This window comes from Lepisosteus oculatus, chromosome 8 (assembly GCF_040954835.1).
Source record: "Lepisosteus oculatus isolate fLepOcu1 chromosome 8, fLepOcu1.hap2, whole genome shotgun sequence".
NCBI lineage: Eukaryota > Metazoa > Chordata > Actinopteri > Semionotiformes > Lepisosteidae > Lepisosteus > Lepisosteus oculatus.
In genome coordinates, this window is record NC_090703.1 from 34,933,425 (window position 1) to 34,948,347 (window position 14,923).

Below are 14,923 nucleotides of genomic sequence, written 5' to 3' on the forward strand. Positions count from 1 at the left end.
TTAGCCTTCCATGACACTCCAATCCTACAATCCAAAAAACTATGAAGTCTGAAAAATCAGTGATTTAATGTCTTCAGGGTACTTCAATCATCAGATTATGCAAATTAGCTGCTCCACTGTGTCCCAACTGCAGAGATGGTTTCAGCAGATTGACAGGACAGACCAAACCAGAGCAGGATTGACACATTCGACTGGTCCATCTGAGAGATCGTTTCAGATCTGCCACCTGTACTGCTGCTGAGACTGCCGGCAGACACAATGCCTGCATCAGTGACAGGACAGTGAGGCTCTATTCTGCTGGCCTTAGAGCAAGGCAACCTGTCAGAGGCCCTCTGTTCACACCTCCTAGATGTCAGACCTGACTGGCTTGGGCCAGACAGAGGCTGCGATGGACTCGTCAGCAATGGCATCAGGTCCTCTTCACGGATGAGTCACTCTTAAGCCTGTTCCACCCAGATGGGAGGGCCAGAGTGTGGAGGAGATATTGTTTCTTTTTTCCATCAGTATATTATTAACAATGAAAAGATGCAATTTTCTGGTGTAGTTTTCACTTATGGTTTTGCTTACCATGCTTATGAAATATTCAAGGAAAGAAAAAATGTGAAAAATTATGTTCTTAAGAAGTTATCAGGCATGTCCATAGTGGTGGGGGCAGCCAGATCCTAAATCCAGCAAGCAACAGCATACATAGACACAAACATGCACACACTCACACCAGAGCCAGTTTCCCAGAAAATACTTAAGATACCAGCTTGTGTGTGTAATTTGGGATGAAACTGGAGCACCCAAGGGAAACTATCAATAATACAAAAAGAACATACAAACTCCACGCAAATAACACACTCAGGGCTGCAGTGCTGTGAGGCATATTAAGAATGTGAAATTGAAAAATGAAGTGATTGTAGCCGTTCTGAAAAGGCTTGAATATAATACTTCACCTATGGCATATACTATGCTATGCTGATGTTCTTCATGTGCCAGAGGACGCACAAAATGGTACCAAATAGTATAATAGGAAATGGAGCAAAAGATACAAATTGTAGCAACAAGGGACAATGTTTTTTAAAGGTGAGTTTCTTCAGTTTTGGGTAAAAATTCTATTCTAATACAGTCCTCTAAACAGTACTTTCTTCACTTCTCTCTGAACAATTCAGGTTTATCTGGGTCATCCATGCTTTTTTGTTGTAAAGTGCAGTCATGAAATCTTTAACAACACTGAAAAAAATGAGCACACGGGCATCATTTTCTAAAAAGAACCGTCAGATATATGATGCTGCCTACACACCAGACTATAAAACAATGCAATGCAGGAAGTTTTTAAATAAATCAGTTTCTTGGGATTTTCTAGGTAACAGAAGTACTCCTCACTACATGTAATGCAAGAATTTGATTTTATTTTTTGAACCTGAAGACCTTTTTCCTCTGTGAAAGTCATCTTCCTCAGGGAGTTTTTCGTGTTTTCTACCTGCTCTTTCTTTGTAATCAATTCTGTGTAAAGACAATTCACCTCAATTTGACATTGCTACTTGGAGCTTTAATGTTCAAGCCATGCTTTCAATAAAAATGTTCATAGCATAGCATATTTTTCTAAAAGCAAAAGGGAAAAGAAACAAACTAAATTTCACAAGGTTATATAGTGGACAAGTTACTAGTTTGACAGTCACACCATGGATGCAGTCATGCTTTGCATTGATAATTATAAGGCCAAAATTCCTCAAGACTCCGTTAAGGAACACTGGCAGGTAATAAATGACCTGTGAAAATGTGTTTGTTTTTACAAAGCATGATATTTAAGTTCTAAACCATACGTTTTTAAAGAGGTGGATAAAACTTTGAAGCTATGAATTGTTCTACAAATCCCATTCCACCCACAATAAGTGGCAAGTCATAAGAGGAAAAATAATATGTCCTTAATTTGTCAGTACTTTGGAAAGAAGCATAGTGTCATGTCCTTATGGAAGCCCCATTAATACTTACTCTTAACAAGACAATTAAAACTTCATCAGTGCTTTCCTTTGTAGACAGAAAGCCATTTTGTACTGAGGCTGACTTAAAAATATACCCTTAAATATTGTTTTATCTTTCTCATGAAAAAATATCATCTGCTGTGTCTCTGTAGAACATGTATCGGATATGCAGATGGTTAACATGTAATAACAGAACAAGAACTACTTTATGGAGACAAGATTTGATTTTTTTTTTGAAAAAAGATTTGAAACATTTTTAAAGATTTGAAGACTTAGACATATCAATTGTCAAGATCATGAAATAAATTAGGCCTATTAATACTGATTTTTTCAACTTTGATTAGAGTACTAATATTTTAAATGTTAAATGTATGTTTTCCTTATCATTATGAAATTTAATAAGAATTAGCCAGTTTTTTACTTGGTGAAAAGTAATAAATGTTCATTTCAGGCTTTGTGCAATTCTAATTTAAATCTCCTAAAATTGTTTTAATATCAATGAAATTATATTAATATTTAAAAATATATCAAAACGTTTCACAAATTAAAAAAAAGAAAATACTGTACTTATCTCTTTTTCCATCTAAACAAAAAGTGCTAACATCTTACAAACAGGTCCATATAACAGGTGTACAGCTCTCGTGGTTCATTGTGATTGTAGATATCCCTCTACCATGGAAAAACTTGATAAAATAAAAGAACAAGGTCACATACTGTAGAAGCCTTATTAAAGCAATATCAGACAAAAATAGTTTAACTGGCAACACATTCTGTGTCACTGTAGTGCTCACGGTACAGTAATAACTGTTCACAGTTTAATAGTTACTTTTCTCACAATAATTGCCATAATCTTCCTTAATCACAGCAGGTATGCCATCATTTTGTGTGAAAATGCGAAACATCTGAATGCAGTAAGCAAATGCACAGCTATTAAAAACATACCACCCTGCAATTTTAGAGTGGGAGATTAGAGTGATGTTTTCAGCCCAGTGCCTTCTTTTTAAATCTGAAGTAGAATAAAACCAAGATAACTCAATGTTTTCATTTTGAGTAAAACGACCTATGCATATTGTGTTTTTTTTTAAAAATAATATTACATAGAAGTAAATCAGAGTAATTAATGAACCTTGTTGAAGCCACATAAACAGAAGGGAATTTACCCTTTATATACAGATGAGAAGATTCCTCTTCAGAGAGGCTTTGGTTCAACACTGGAGGATCTGCAAGCTAGTAAGTAGGTGTCTAGGTATCTCAGCCAGGCCCTCTTTGTGCTCGGGTTAATTTTTAATGCTGTGAGGAGAGACTGGTATCAGGATGACCTTGCCAAGTCCAGGTATTGATTTTTCACTTCATGGAAAAGGGACAGCCACTTCTTTTCTCTGCCTGACAAGAAGGACCCCTGAGACGGAGCTGGAGAGTGTGTTTGTGAATTTCCAGTCCTAAAAATGGTGATGTATTCTATTTTATTTGTTTAGCTGTGTTGTTGCTTTTTTTCGGTGCGGGGATAAAATGGAAATCATATCGAGACTAAAGCATCAGAACAAAACTGTATAATCTTTAAAGTGAAAAAATAGAACAGTCTAGAAGGTAATAAGTCTGTTAATATGAAAATAAAAATAAAAATCATTTTCAGGCATTTAGTACTGCCTAACTGGTTTCATATAAACATCATTCAACTGTAGTACATATTACTTTCTATAACTACCAATGTATCCATACATAAATAATGGTAAACAAATGTATAGCTTTAGTGCAACAAACCATTTTCTAGACAATTAATAACAAAATACTTTTTACTCAGTACTATTTGGTATTAGGTATTACTCTGCCTATGGTTATGTAAGTCATCTATTAGTATGTTTCATGGTTAGAACACGTGTTACACTGTTTTCTATATCTGTAATGCTATTATGTATATTAATGTCACAAAACCCTGGGGTTTTACATTGTATAACTATTCTGTTTGTGAGTTGTCTGTGGCCTGAACTCTTAACCATATTTGCAGTACTTGGTGAAGTGCTATGGCTTATACTGCAGAACTTCAGGAGGTCTCTGGTGCCTGCTGTCAGTAACTGGAATCTGTCCCTGTAGCTGTCCGGATTGCAGGGGCGATCCTGTTACTACCCGCTGGCCACCGACTGGGCACCATACCTCTCACTTAGGGACAAGGAAAGACAGAAGCGCAGACTCTGGCATCCACCATTCTGGGAAATGAGAAGGTCATTTGTAGCCTTCTTAAAATAGATCTGCCAGCAATTTTCCCATAAACATGCCATTGGAACCATTCTTATTTTAAATGGCATATCCCATAATGTTTTCCAACTACTGTAGCTGGATCAGATGGACCATTGATTTGTAATGAGTACATGTCTAGCCTCTGCCATTTCCAGTGGCAAAATATAGTCTGGTTAATTGTTTTTCCAAAACAGAGTTTCAGTGCTACATTTTCAAACAGTCAGCTCAGAATTAATAATCCTGACAGGTGCAGCATTGATCTTCGAAGAAGGATGAGATTTTAAAAACATTATTATTTTCCGTTGCTTGTTGCCGAGTGAGGTTTTGTATTTCACCGGATTAGCAGGGGAGCCAAAGCCGATCTCGACAAGCAGTGGGCTCAAGGCAGGATACACTCTGGATGGGACGTCAATCCATTGCAGAGCACAGGCAGACACAGACACAGACACATACATGTACACACTCACACCAGGGCCAGTTTCCCATATGCCAATCAACTGGACTATGGGAGAAACCTACTGTAGAGCACTCAGAAGAAACCCGTGTGAACAATGGGCGAACAACACAGCAATGCTAACCACTATGTCTCCATTCAACCCATGTACATTTCATAATTGTCCAATTTAATCAATTTCTTGTTCAAGCTTTGCCTACTCAAGGTTTACTCTACAGTGTCCTGGAGGTTTTATCATTTTTTAGGACATCTACAGTAAGTAGGATTATTTTTTGCAATCTTTGGTTATTTCTTCTTACCACAGAATCTAAATACAATTGACCTTATAAAGCTACACTTCTGAAATAATCTCTAACGTGACAACTCTACAAAATCACCGTGCTGACAAATATATCACATATATATATTAATCATTGCAAATAAACTGGAGTTACAGCCCTTGAACAGTTTCGAGTTCTTGAATTCTTGTTATTCCTCAACCTATCCACTAGAGGGCACAAGGCAACTATGTTTAGTAAAACCCCAAGTGGAAGTGGGTTTTCAAGTTGAGCACTGATGCTACTTCTCGATGTACTGATTTCTGTCCGAAAGCTCCTTGTTAGTGTTAGTTTTAATGGAGTACAAAACGTGAAAATATATTATGTATAATAATAATCAATGTATTCCACACACAAATATCCGAAATATTATTTTTTGGGGGTTGGGATCGTTTGGGGTGTCCATAGAGTACGTGTAGGAATAAATACATTTACATTCAGGTTTCAATAAGAAAAAATGATTTTTGTATAATAGATCTTATTACCATTAACTTTACATACTTCATATTTAGTGTCCTTCTATAATAATTATACAAAAATATTCAATGTAGCTTTAAAATCTAAATGTATCGCCAAAAGAAAATACATTTTGTCAATAAAAGAAATGTAGACAAATGAAACATATTAAATAGTATAAATGCCTAAATGCAGAATTCTGTGTCTGTGACACTTCACCCAATGCTTTATTATTTCTTTGGAACTACTGAGCATGTCTAAAACAAGAGTCTTCCATAACCAAGAGTTCTGGAAGAAACAGCAGTTGGAAAGTGTGAATTGGGTGTTTGTCTCTGTAAAAACTCCAGCACTAATTGCCAAAATTGCTACAGGTTCTCGTGTTTCAGCTATGTTTAAGCTCCCCGTGGCACAGCTAGTGGAACTAAAAGGAAATCCATGAAAAGTTTTTTTTGTACTTATTAATAGTCCCACGTTCATATTGCTAAGCCTCGCAGTACTGAGGCCCGCGGTTTAATTCCAAAACTGGAGTACTATCTGCATGGTGTGATGCTCTCCCCGTGATTATGTGAGTTTCCTCCAAGTGCTCCAGGTGTCTTCTCCCACAGTCCAAAGTCATACTGGTAAGGTGAATTGTTTTCTGGGAAAAATGGCCCTGGTATGAGTATGTGTTTTTCTGCTTGTCTGTCCTGTGATGGACTGGTATCCTGTCCAAGATCTGGCATCCTTGGTTCTCCCACAGCATTGAATTGGAAGAAGGGGTTAGAAAATGGATTGATTAAAGATTCCGTGGTCTGGCTGGTCAATTACATGTTACCATCTCTCATGATGTTTCTGACTGTAAGTCTCTGATTAGCTGGTAATTTCAGGAGTCTTACCATGTCCTCTATATTGGGTAAAATTAAAGGTTGATATTTATAATTTGAATTGTTAACATTTCCTCTCATTTAAGACATTCCTTATTAAAAGGGTTTATGTTTCATTTTAAATTATTAGCCTTAATTTCACTTTAGAAAAGCCACAGTCCAGCAGGATTTAGAGGTCACTCTTAAATCATCCATTTTCAAAAGTTTGGAACCATTTTATTTTGAGCACAATAAGCAGGCATTTTCTTCACTTAAGTTAAGACAATGTGAAATGAAAATACCAGCAGTTGGCAGGTCTAAAGGATCACAGTTGTGCATTCCTAACTCACATACGAAATTGATCAAAACTGTGTGTTTATGTTCCAAGCCCTTACGAATTGATGATTTAAGGATGACCTATCTGGATTGCTGAATTGTATTTCCCCAGGATTAAGCCTGGCCATCCTTGTCAATTGGACAACACAAACTAACCCAAAACATACAGTACTTACTGTTCTTCAGTCTGCAGCCTAACAAATTACCACACAAATGACTTTCAGGTCATCAATGAAAAATATATTTAAAAAAAGGTACTGACGATCGATTTTTATTTTTGTTGTATGAGCTGCTGTGTCTTCTGATTTTCCTTCTATCTGGGACTCGTAATGACTAAATACGAATACATTTGTCATTTAATTGGACTATGTTGCCACTTTATCCAGGTCTTTACGCATTAAGGATTGTTGAAAAACCTGGCTGACTGCAAAAAGATGTGAATATCACTGAATTACTGAATCTGTCTAGCAACCTTTTCTTTTGTTAACTGTTTGTTGTTTGAAAATATTGTTCCTGGCTTGTAGTGTTTTTTTATTCTTGGCAGAAAGCAACAGATATTTGTCCTTGTTGTCTTGAGCTGAAAGAACATTCCTGCTGAGACAGAATGCCTGAACACTTGGAAGGTCAGTCTTTAAATAGCAACATATTGACTGAAGCTGTTTGTGAATGTTCTATTGTGTTTGTCTAACACCTTCACCTCTCTTATAAAAAAAGAAATGCTATAATTGTGTCAGGTCAGTTTTAGAAGCAGTACTAAGGTGTGGTGCTTGCATCTTGTCTCAAGTGTCATTTTGCAACAAGCTCAAAATAGCCAAATGTGCCCACAAGTTGGTTTGATAAAAATACAACTGACAACATGAATAAAGAAACAAATAGTTTCCATTTTCAGTCCTATGAATGGCCTGTAAATTAATTCTAAATATTAGAAATGTGTTAAATGTCACTCTCACATGGAAACAGGAGCTTCAACTACAACAAAGTCTCTATGGACCAGAGCTTGCTGCTATTCTTTAAAAATATTCAGATCCTTGCATAGTCCTCATGTTTTGTTGCTTTAATGTTTGCAGTTATGATACTTTGCAGTAGCAATTTATATATGTTATATACACAAACAGCTAAACACATTCAAAGCACAAAAAAGAAAATAATTATTATGACAGAAAAGTGGAAAACTCATGATTTTCAAAAAATGTTACCTTAATGACCTACACAATTAGTTGAGTGCCCACTGTCAGTGTGCAATAATACAAATTCATATAATATCAAAACAAATACACTTATTTATTGGAAGATTTAACTATAAAGAGCAATGGGCTTTCAAAACATCTCAGTTTGTATAAAGGCACGTACTGTATCAGGAGGAGAGTATAAAAACATTTCAAGAGCCCTTAATATGTCTTTGAGCATAGAAAAATTGATCATTAAGAAGTGGAAAATACTCAGACACTGTCTAGATAGGCTGTCCCTTCTAACTGTGCTGCTGTGCAATGAGGAAAGTGGCTAAGTACTGTATGTCACTGTGAGGCCAATGACAACTTTGAAAGAGGTACAAAGTTTAAGTAGCTGAGTTCATGTGTCAGAAATATCCTTCTCTCTTCACAAATGGAATTCCTGTGGAACTGAAAGAAAATCTCAATTCCCCAAATTTGTGGCAAAGTTCTGTGGTCAGGCAAGACAAACCGGGATGTTTCTTTGTTTGTTTGTAATACAGAGCTATACATCTGATGCAAAACTATCATAGTGCATCACTGTCAACATCATCCTTGTTGTCAAACATATTGTGGACAGCATTATGATACACTCTTGCTGCTCAACAGTAGTGACTGTGACGCTTGTCAAGACTGATGTGAACACACTGTTAAAACAAAATAAATGACAAATCTTAGAGCTAAACTGCTTAAGACTTAAAATTGAGACAAAAATTTGCCTTCGACCGGGACAAAGTTGTCACGCCCTCTACTCACCGCATTCTCACATGGAAACGCACCCGCACTAATTACACGTTACCTACCACGGAACTCTACCTCGACTTCGCCTACTGTCTGGCCCCACGGATTTGGAAACCCACTCGTTTGTTCTCCTCCTTCTGACCTCTGGATTTGCATACTCGACTTGGACCCCAGCCTTGCCCTTCTCTGGTTTGGATACCTTCTCTCTTGCCTTTTCCCTCACAGACCTCGGATCCTTCCTCGGACTCCGCCTCTCGTTTTACTCCTTAGGTACCGCATTGGGACCATCCTCCCGTTACCTTTACGAGTCTGCCTTGACAAAAGTGTCACGGCTTCCACTAATCAGACACAAGCCCCTGCTTCTTCCCACGTCCCTAATCCTGCACCACACCTTCTGACTACCCACTACTTAAGGGCTCCTCATCTGCACCTCCTCGCTCAGTATTAAGTTCGTTCTTATAGAGCTCCCCTTCTTTATAAGCTCCTCAACTGAAAGAACTATCGTCTTGTGAAAACCCAGGTTCTAGACCTATGCATCCTCCTGACCATGACTTTTGACATCGCGACTTGGCTAAGTCCACCCAGCATCCGATCTTCATATAATTTCCTTGCTTAACATCTTTAGCTAAGCACCACATAGGGTGCAATCCCCTTGATGAACTTTTCGGCATGTTACACAAAAACGTAGGGGCTAAGGCTACACTGCAATGACTTAAGAATAAGAAGGTGAATGTCCTTCAGTAGCACAGTCAAAGTCCGGACTTGAATCTTATTGGGCATCTGTGGAAGGACTTTAAAACTGCTGTCCATAAGTGATCCCCATCATGCAAAGTGAGAGAAACAAATCAAAATGTGAATCAATCCAGTGTCCAATTTGGTGGGGACTTATGCAAAAAGATATGTGGATAATTGCTTCCACCAAATATTGAGTTAATGTGTCTGAATAATCATGCAATCAATAGACAGTAATTCAGTTTTTCTCTTTAGTTTTTGCTAAAATTAAATAAAACTTTACCCTTAGAAATTTTCAATTTGAGTTTTCAGGTTTTTGAATAAAGTATAAAATATATAAGATAAGGTCACTTTATGGGCAGTATATAATTTCAGCTGCTTCAATGTCAGCCACTGAGCCATTAGAATAACTAGTTTCTGAATCAATTTATAGTATATGATAAAGATGTCATGTGACATCTTGAGTAAGGTTTTTAAGATTTAAAGATCACTTTATTGGCCATATACAATTTCTTGTATTGGGAATTTGTCTTTTGCATACCCCAACTTGCTCTCCATTAGACACACAGCCACACAGACGGGGAGAGAGAAGCTTGGGGTCAGAGCGCAGGGTCAGCCATTTATACGGCGCCCCTGGAGCAGTTGAGGTTAAGGGCCTTGCTCAGGGGCCCAACGGAATAGGATTCCTCTGCTGGCTGTGGGATATGAACTGGCAATCTTCAAGCCACAGGTGCAGATCCTTACCCAAAGAGCCACCACACTGCCCCATTAAAAAATATATTTGCATCATTTTGTAATTTCACAGATTGGTATAGCATGGAAAGCATCTGAATAGTTTTGCAACATGCTGTATTTTCCCTGTATAATCAATAGAATTATTCAGTGAGAAGTGAAACATCTTGATTTGCAATACTGGGACACATGACCGTGTATTGAATAAGATGTTATCATCTCAGTCGTAATCTCTGCCAAAAAATATGGCAGCTATAAAAAACTCAAATAAACCTTCTTTGATAAAATTCAGAAGTTTGGTTAAACCCTAACTACAAAAGAGAAGAGACGTGATTTGAATACTCTCCTGTATTGGGGAAACTCATTTATCTGACGAGAACAACACTCTGTAAGTGAAAACCCCCTTTTAAACAAAATGAAGAGGCTTCTGCAAGGGTGAAGAAGAAGGTGGAGGGAGAGATGTGAAAACAAAAGCACACAATCAAAAGTGTGATATTTCTATGAAGGTAGGTGAGATTAAAGTTCTGGAGAAAGTCAAACGTTTATTTTAAGGTTCATTTCTTTAGTTCAGTCTAATCTTAAGGAGGAGAAGCAGTGATTAGAATACTAGGCTTTATTGGGGTAGCTGATCTGGCTGAGAAGAACAACGACTCATCCATAAGCACAGGATTGTTGGAATTCCCAGAAGGACTGATACTATAGGTTCTTCATACTGTATCTCTGAGTTAGAACACTTATGAAAACTAAAGATTTAATATGAATGAGGGCATGGTTAGCAGTTGGAATGTATGAAATAATCAATAAGATTGAAGTAATGATTGAGTGGAAGGTTTGAAGTGTGCTGCTCTGGAGAAGTGATCCAGGAAGGAGACATTAAAATATGACTTCTGAATAGGTATAGAAAGGAGGGGGTCCTGAGTTTCTGTAAAAACGGGAGCCCAACAGTAGTAACTAAATTGGAAGGGAGAGAGAATCAGGCAGAGATTGTAGACTGCATGGACATAACAGGGAAGGGGGGCCATATGGGCATAGATGAGGAGACTTGCGCTCAAGTTCTGAGAAGGAATGACATTATCATAAAGCCAGAAAAGATGAGCAAATGTGAAGGTGACTCAGGTAAGCTGTTTGTTTTCTATGAGTGGTGGAGAGGTTGAGAGCTAAGAGGAACTTCTTCAAGCTGGCATGATGAAAGACGAGTTTGTACTCCTTCAGGGACCTTTGCAGATGATGGTGGAGGAGAAGATTCAAGGGAGAAGGAGAGGGAACAGGGGGCCAACTCTGCACCATCTTGAATTTGAGAATGGGAAAGAATTGGAGAGGCATCTGAGAATGGGAGAGGTGGGCCTTTCGATTTGTGGGGAGACAGAGGGGCTAGGATTGTGAAAGCAGAACCCAGATGTGTTGCAGAATGAGTTGGAAATGCCTAATGTATTAGAAGAGAACCTTAGGAAATACTAAACCTAACCTCGTTCAGACAATTAAGTCAGTGTGAGACAAGCAGGTATTTATTTCACTAAGGAAGAAGTTCAGCAGTGTACCTTTATTAAAGAGTATCAGCATAGAAGACAGAGAAGTATATTGGATAGGATAAGCACTCAAGATGAATAAAGCTCCAGAACTCGATAGTATCTTATCAAATGAACTCACAGAAACAAAAGATTATTAACAGGCCATTGATACAACTCTTCCAACAGTCACTTAAGACAGGAATAGAATATATAAACAAGATAATTACTATATGTATTTTAACTATACAGGTATTTATCTTTTTACACTGTATGTAATCATGCTTCTCTCACTGACAATATCAAATGCTTCTGAGTGTGTGGCAAGTCACTGCAGTTGATTTTGCGTGGCAAGCTGAGAAAACCAATCCTAGCAACACTTAGTGAATTCTGATTATATTCAGTGACATATCACACAATCAAACTTGACTAATTATTATTATTATTAAACTGCTTAATCCCCCTTTTAATCCTAAACATTTCACTGTTTATTATTATTCTTACTGTGTTCTTCTTTGTTGGCAGCTCAACAAGGCCCAAACACTAAGAACATTCAAGGTCTAGGTTTGGTTCTTCCCATTTAAATGGGAATATTTTAACTATGAATGTGTAGTTATATGAGAGGAAGGAACTCATTTTGCATAATTTGGAAGTTCATTGAAACTGAAGTTTTAGTACCTTTAAAAGGCAAAGTTTTTAGTGCCTTCCTAATGGCAAACTGAGTCATACTGACTACAGGATACCAGACTCCTGTGACTCAGAAGTTTGTCATTAGTTTTTCCGGAGGTGCAGATAGTTGTGTGAAAAATAACTTAGGTCACTGATGTATGAAAAGTGCTTCTTTCCAGATTAAGACGGCAAAATACTGAATTACTCTCACTGTCATTCACTGTCGTAGTATTGTGAGCCTTTTCTGCATCGTACATAAGGTTATTACATTGCCTTTCATCACTATGCTCATTTTATTTATTTAAAAGAGAAAAAAAGATCAACCTACTACACTTTGTTTCTGAAGACTTTCCAATTTCATACCCACAAGTGTGACTTCAGAGCCATTTTACCAAAAAGAAGTAACCGCAGTCAAAATATTACAATATTGCAAGGCCAGAAAAATTTCAATTCATCTAGACCTCAAAACTGTATTGGTCAATCCCAATAAAAGCAGAGGGTAACAGAGCACATGACACATGTCTTGTATAGTACTATTAAGCAGCAAAACAAATCAGCTCATGTACTGTAAAGGAAAGTTTCAATATGGATGTGACACACCGACCTTTCAATAGATGGCTCGTGAGGCCTGAGCATATGGAAAATCACAATGGAGAGCAAAAAAAAAAAAATAGCGTGCAAAGGGATTTTTTTTCTTCTTTAGACTACAAACCTTATTCCAACCCAATGGCAGTGACCACCGTGAGTCCCTTTGCATACCAAAACAGTTGGAATTAACCCAATGTGAAAATGTGTTTCTCAGCCCTTCACCAGTTAATCAAACAACAGACCTCATGTGAACCCATATACAAACAATAGAGGTCCTAATGCCTACTAGTGGAAGGTCATCTGAAACTACTATCCTCATAATTGCTGGCCTGTCACAATGGATGAAAGCATATTTTTATGAGTACATCTAGAAAAGTGGGTTATATTAGAAATTATGTTCTACATTTCTGCTGTGTAACTCTAATCTTTTATCATTGACTTTCAAGTATGGAGTGCCTTTATAAATCTCTCAGGCCAACTATGGCCTCTTTGTTTTTCGGTTCCAGGCTCATATTTCTCAATCTGCAGCAGCTGGTGTATAGAAAACAGCTGAATCTGTTGAAATGGAAAAAGAAACATTCCTTACTTGGTTTTTGTGAAGATCATGCGTCTCATTAAACTACCATGATAAACCTTACTTTGAACCTTCGGGTTTTGCAAAGAAATTGTTTTTTTTTTGCTTTTATGAATTATTTATACTTTAAGTACCCAACAGCCACTTCACATAATAATGTAAATTTCTCCCACTTACTGAAAACAATAATCTTTCCCTTATGTTTAACCTGCAGATCCTCAGGACATCTTTATGAATCTTTGTAAATGAAATGCTTTATGAACAGGCCTATTTTAATATTAAAATATTCCCATGCTACTCACAGAACTACATTGCTACAGTATAAGGAAGTATTTTTGAAAAAATGCTTAAAAGTATTCCATGCTATAAGTTAATGTTTAATACTACTGCTACAGACTACAGACCTGTGCACTGAAAAAATTGTGAGTAAACATCTACAGTACATGGAGCATACTGTATGATTGAAAGTTTACCCTTAAAGAGTACTTTAGACTCCTGTATAAAATGTACGTTTCATTGTCTAGTCCTAATCCCACAATGCAACTGTTTTGAAAAACAGTCAATATCCTCATAGTTGTAAACAAAATTAAATCCTAAAGCCAAGTATCATGTTAAAAATTAAATTTTCTTTGAAATCTGTGACAAGGAAATTTATGATTGTTTCTTTTTATTGAATTTATTACTTTCATATATGCCAACTAGAATGATAGCTAAAATTGTTTACATTTTGACTTGACAGATTCTTATGGGATCCTCTCCAGGACACATTATTTTATTCCACTTATACTGTGAATGTGTCAAAATCCTCACATCTCTTGTGAACTGTTTTTATTCTGGGAGTTCAGGCACTGGCACAAGCATTAATTTGTACAGCCTACTTTCTCACCATCTTTCATCCTATTCCTGCAGATAAAATCATACTAGTTATTTTACCACCCATTATCTGACAAAAAAATAAGTCTTATTCATTACAATTACAAATCAGAGGAATACAGATTAAATCTCCCTTTTATTAGATATCTGAACATAATCAATATGAAAGTCAGCAATGAGAACTGGAACTCAAGAAGGAGATTAAATATTTTTTTCCAATACAACCTTGTTAAAAAATAAATAAAGAATGTTTCATTAGCAGACACATTTTTGCATTTTCTTCATTTACTGCAAGAGTATAAGCTCCTTATTGGGCTCTGTGCTGTATTAACAGAATAATAACTGGTTGTTGTTTTTATTCTATAAGAATATACAATGTATCCTTATCGGTAACGATTATAGGGTATTGAGAATTTGAACAAATGATTGTGAGTGCACCATGGCAGCAGAAAAATATCAGAGGAACTGGAAATTTTAAATGGACTGAATTAAATATGATACACCTCCTATTTGTTTCTTACCATTATTTGTTCAATTATTGTAGAATAATGAATAATTTAAGATGACATTTTGCAAAGGTAAGAATAAATTACACACAAAGAAGTTTTCCCTGAATGTCAAGTTAATTTCTCGTTGTTCTTCACTATTAAGGGAAAGATGGATTTCATTAGTACCATACCGCTCAAGCTCTAAA